We start from the raw sequence: 6,000 nt of genomic DNA, 5'->3' as shown, positions 1-6,000 counted from the left end.
ACATTGTCACTATATAATCCTTCCTAAGGAATGTAGAAAAAAAAAGTTTGTCCTTTCCTACTCCTTGAGAATTCCAGACCCCTATCTCCTCCTTGAGAGCCCCAGACCCCTTTCTCCTCCTCAGGGACCCTGGAGGAGGAGGGTTATCAACCTACCTATTATCAACCTACCTAGAAATTGAATCTCTTATTCTTTCCTTTTCTTTTAGGAGAATATGGCTGCCAACGGAAAAGGGGCGTCACTCTCATTCTGTAACTACTTCCTGCTGGCCAGGGGCACAGGCCCTAAATAGCTGAGGCAGCATACTCTCCTAACCCTCATATTGAGGGTCTCTGAGCCAGTGGCCCCAAGTAATAGTTGGAGGAGGTTATGACACTCATAGGAGCCTGGACTGCCATTTATAACTTAAAAGCTTTCAGATGGTTAGAAATAAATCCAATTACACAGTTACAGATGCAGGGAGCAAACAGGAAAAACAGAACAATTTGGCATATTGAGGCATCAATTAGAATTATTATGATTAAGGTAGTTCTCTACCATGGGGAGCTAGTTAATGTTTTTGAAAGTGTGGTGACTGAGGCTTTAGGAGTATCCATAGCCTGAATCATCTTGTTCATGTGTTTAATAAAGTAACATTAGTACTCATATCTGGTATATATTTACAACATTGGGTATGAATTATGGCACAAGTTCCTCTTGTGCAACCGTTAGAATATCTAAGGCCAATCGGTTTTGTAAAACACCTTTCTGATTTGTATTTGTTCAGCATTAAGGGCTGAAAGTTAGTCAGAGCATCATCTTGTAGCATAACATCTATAGGTCCCAGAGAGGGAATGAATATTGTAGTAGGATAATCATACCAGTGAAATACATATCTTGCCCAACAAGTTCTAAGGTGTGAATATTACCAGGCTTCTCTGGAAGCTCTGAAAATATGAAGCCAAGAGTAAAAATGAGACCTAGGGTGCATCTTCCTATCCAGCCAGGGGGAAGCCACACCCATAGGTAAGAGCCACATATCCAGTAAGTCCCGTTTGGAGCAAACCAGCATGACCAAGGGATCCAACCAGTCCCAAACAGTTTCTGGCCAGGCCAAAAGGAGGACCTGAACTGGGATTGGAAAGCACAGGAATGATTACATTGCATATTTCTTGAGGCAAAAAATTCCCAATTGTTTCCAATCATTATCATTAAGTTCTTGGCTCACTTCTGGGGATGGCTCTATTTGTTCCCAGCATATGGGAGCATTAGATAGTAGGCTTCCCTTTTTCAGGAGTTAACCGTATGACGTCATCCCATATCTGATAAACATCAGGTAAGAAACCACCAGATCTAGACCCATTTATCTTCTTCAGATTAGTTCAGTTCAGTCGCTCAGTCGTGTCTGACCCCATGAATTGCAGCACACCAGGCCTCCCTGTCTGTCACCAACTCCATTCACTCAAACTCACGTCCATCTAGTCAGTGATGCCATCCAGCCATCTCATCCTCTGTTGTCCCCTTCATCTCTTACCCCCAATCCCTCCCAGCATCAGAGTCTTTTCCAATGAGTCAACTCTTCGCATGAGGTGGCCAAAGTACTGGAGTTTCAGCTTTAGCATCAGTCCTTCCAAAGAACACCCAGGGCTGATCTCCTTCAGAATGGACTGGTTGAATCTCCTGGGGACTGGAATGCAAAAGTAGGAAGTCAAGAAACACCTGGAGGAACAGGCAAATTTGGCCTTGGAATACCGAATGAAGCAGGGCAAAGCTAATAGAGTTTTGCGAAGAGAACGCACTGGTCATAGCAAACACCCTCTTCCAACAACACAAGAGAAGACTCTACACATGGACATCACCAGATGGTCAAGACCGAAATCAGATTGATTATATTCTTTGCATCCAAAGATGGGGAAGCTCTAGACAGTCAGCAAAAACAAGACTGGGAGCTGACTGTGGCTCATATCATGAATTCCTTATCGTCAAATTCAAACTTAAATTGAAGAAAGTAGGGGAAACCCCTAGACCATTCAGGTATGACCTAAATCAAATCCCTTATGATTATACAGTGGAAGTGAGAAATAGATTTAAGGGACTAGATCTGATAGATAGAGTGCCTGATGAACTATGGAATGAAGTTCCTGACATTGTACAGGAGACAGGGATCAAGACCATCCCCATGGAAAAGAAATGCAAAAAAGCAAAATGGCTGTCTGGGGAGGCCTTACAAATAGCTGTGAAAAGAAGAGAAGTGAAAAGCAAAGGAGAAAAGGAAAGATATAAGCATCTGAATGCAGAGTTCCAAAGAATAGCAAGAAGAGATAAGAAAGCCTTCTTCAGCGATCAATGCAAAGAAATAGAGGAAAACAACAGAATGAGAAAGACTAGAGATCTCTTCAAGAAAATTAGAGATACAAAGGGAACATTTCATGCAAAGATGGGCTCGATAAATTTACCATCTTATGTGCAGCAAAATAGTCATTAAACCAAGATAATGTATGATCAAAGTTGAAAGTCACATTATGTCCATAGTTAAGGTACAATATGTTACACCAGCCCATCTTAGGATTGTTAGATGTCATTAGATCAAGAAGAAGTATTCACAGAGCTAAGAAAGTCCTTTCCTTGAAGTGGGGAAAGCCACCATGTTAAGCCTTTAATTGATGAGGAGGGGCGTGCTCCACAGATCAAGCAATTAGACTGATTATGGAATGCAGCCTAGAAGTGAGTCCAGGACACGAAGGTGTTGTCTTGAAGGTCAAACAGCAGACTCAGGACTTTTGGAGTCAACAGAAGCAAGCCCACATAGATTCTTCGGCCCATCTCAGTTCCTGGCTCAAACAGCAGCTTGTTTGACTCAAAGTCTGGGTCAGGAGTTAACCTCTCAGTAATGTCTGTTGAAAAGCTGAAAGCTGAGTCACATAGTTAATTAGTTTTAAGGTTTTAGGACTTTTGATAATATCTGTGCACAAAAACAGCCTGCCACAGAGACATTCCCTTCTGTGGTGGGGGGTGGGGGGTGGGGTGCAATTTGAGCCCTCAGTAAAGCTATGGGTAAAACTTTAAACCAAGTGCCTTGTGTTTCTTGAGTTAGCTTACATGGATATCTTTTAATAACATCATTAGTCTTTTCAACCTTTTCTGAAGATTGGGATCTCCAGGAACAGTGTAAGTGACACTCTATTCCAAGAGCTTTCGACACCCCTTGAGTTACAGCAGCTTTAAAGGTGGAGCCATTGTTCCTCTGAACTTTAGAGTTTAAGATCCACTTAGATCATGAGAAGTCAGTACTGTAAGATTTTGCCCATTCCTTAACCTTGGACTTTAGTGGATACTGCTTTTGATGTGAAAATAGGTGAGGGTCTTTGAGCTTGATAAAGACAGGAACAGCATTTTGTATTAGACACACAGTTTTTTTAATCAGCCCAAACTCTAGGACTTACATTTTGTAAATTTACATTTTGTAAAAGAGCAGGTTCCATATTTGTGAAAACAGAGGCCTGGACCTTTTTCAGTATATCCCTCCCCAGAAAGGGTGAGAAAGACTCTGGCATGATCAGAAACTTGTGAGAAAATATCACAAAGTCCTAGTTGTAGCTTAAAAGATGACTGAAATAATAGCCTTTGGCTTGTCCTGATAGCCCCATTATGGTAGTGGATTGGGAGGAAAGTGGACCAAGGGCCTCAGTGAGCACAGAGAAAGTTGCCTGAGTGTCCAAAAGAAAATCAACTGATTGGCCCCCACAGTTATTAATACCTGGGGTTCCTCAGGTGTAATTAGGAAGGGAGCTTGTGTGGGGACCCCCAGGCACCTTCAGTCCTGACTGCCTTGAGAGTCCAACCACTGGGGCCTACACCTTGGAGGGCAGTCTCTTCTCCAGTGTGATCCTTTGCAGACTGGACATGGATCCAGGGGCGGCTTAGATGCCTGAGGGCAATCCTACTTGAGATGCCCTTTCTTTCCACAGTAATAATAAGTCCACCCCTTTTTACCTGGGTCCCTCTGAGCATTTTTCCTCAGGCTGTTTCAGAGCAGACCTAACAGCCATTGTTCGGGCTTCAGTCTTTTGCCCGGTTCTTTTTTCCTCCTCATATTCTCTACCATAATATACGTCTGAGCCAGCTGTAACAGTTTTTTAAAAGACTGCTTTGGTCCAAAGGCCTGTTTTTGTAACTTATGGCAGATATCTGGAGCTGACTGAGTAAGAAATCTATCCTTTAAGGTCATTCTTCCTCTGTACTTTCAGGATCAACGTCTGTAAACTTGTGGAGAGCCTCCCATAGTCTATCTAAGAATTCACCAGGAGTTTCCTTCTTTCCCCATTCTATGTCAGTCAGCTTAGCATAGTTTAGTGTCTTAGCATGCACTTGCTTGTGTCCTTCAAGAATACATCTGACAAAGTGGCTCTGTTATGGGAACTGCTTGGCTCCCAGTAAGAAGGAGGGCTATTTTTATGTTCCCTCTTTACCCTTGTCTCACGTTCAAGCCATTCATTTCCAAAAGTAGTAGCTTCTTCCCAAACTCAAGTTTTTGAGTCAGGAGTGGTCTGCCCCAAGACATGCATTACATCTCTCCAAGTAAGGTCATAAAGTAAAGTTAGTCCTGTAAAGCCTTCTATGTACCTTTTGGATCCTCTAGATAGTCTCGACTGCAACTGGGACTGTTTGAATGTCTACCTAGACTGAGGCAACCCCTCCTGGAAGGGTGCCCTGATTCTCAGCCTGTTCACTTGGGACCCCAGATACAGGGGCAAAGTAAGAGAACAGGAGGGAGCTGAAGATTTCACACCCAAATCTGTACCCTTAGGGCACAAGTCTGTCATGTCTTGAAGAGAGATAAAGAGCAACATATATGGCATTTTTACCATTTCTCTTGTATTCTACAGAACTGATCTAATTGTAAAACAGTATAATTGAGACACTTCAACAGGCCAGGGTTCCCCATCTTCCAAAGGATACTGTGGCCATTCAGTATCACAGAAGAAGATCAGGCATGTCTTTTTAAATTCTGGGGATCAAACTTGTCCCAGCTTTTTAAAAATACATTTTAAAGGAGTGGTTCTGGAGCTGATAGCTCCCATCTGTAAGAGAGAAAAAAGCGGCATCCACAGCCTTGGCTTCTTCCCATAGAAGGTGTCTGTCTCTGCTCTAGATGGGGGTGTAAACAGATTTTCCACTGCAGCTTTCCTTCCCTGGTCAGACTTAGTCTGCCCCTTACTGATGCAGGCACCTTAATCATCCCTCCTGCCTCTGCCACTGAGGCGGGGTGGAGGTGCACCAGGGGTAGACCTGATGGCATCCCAAATTGACTTAGTTCCACACCATCATGAAGCAGCAAGGCTAGGCGTTTCCATACAGGGGGTCTAAGTAAAAGTACACAGTAATGGCATGGATCATAAGTCCCTTGAAACTCTGTGATCTGACTGATTAGGTTGCTGCTGCTGCTGCTGCTAAGTCGCTTCAGTCGTGTCCAACTCCGTGCGACCCCATAGACGGCAGCCCACCAGGCTCCCCCGTCCCTGGGATTCTCCAGGCAAGAACACTGGAGTGGGTTGCCATTTCCCTCTCCAATGCATGAAAGTGAAAAGTGAAAGTGAAGTTGCTCAGTTGTGTCCGACTCTTAGCGACCCCATGGACTGCAGCCCACCAGGCTCCTCCATCCATGGGATTTTCCAGGCAAGAGTACTAGAGTGGGGTGCCATTGCCTTCTCCGATTCCTCAGGCAATTATGAAATGGTCAAAGAGACCAGGAAAAGGTGATCAAGGAAAGTAAAGTTCGGTCCACACGCTTCGTCCATTTCTGGCCTCTCCCCTTGCAGGGAGGTTGGGTGTCTCTTGGCACTGGCAGGTCGGTATAAATCCCCAACAAGGCTCCCTTTTTTGGGGCCTTGCCTTCAGTCATTACGAGGCATCGCAAAACTGCAAAGCAGGGCTCATCACTTACTTCATGCAGGGCGTGTCATTCATTCATGCAAGCACACCATAGAGTTAGTAAAGTAAAGCAGAAAATGTGTTTAGTGA

The sequence above is a fragment of the Bos indicus genome, chromosome 4 (assembly GCF_029378745.1).
Source record: "Bos indicus isolate NIAB-ARS_2022 breed Sahiwal x Tharparkar chromosome 4, NIAB-ARS_B.indTharparkar_mat_pri_1.0, whole genome shotgun sequence".
In the NCBI taxonomy this organism is placed as follows: Eukaryota; Metazoa; Chordata; class Mammalia; order Artiodactyla; family Bovidae; genus Bos; species Bos indicus.
The sequence above is the reverse complement of the archived record's forward strand: the minus strand, read 5'-3'. Positions refer to the sequence as shown.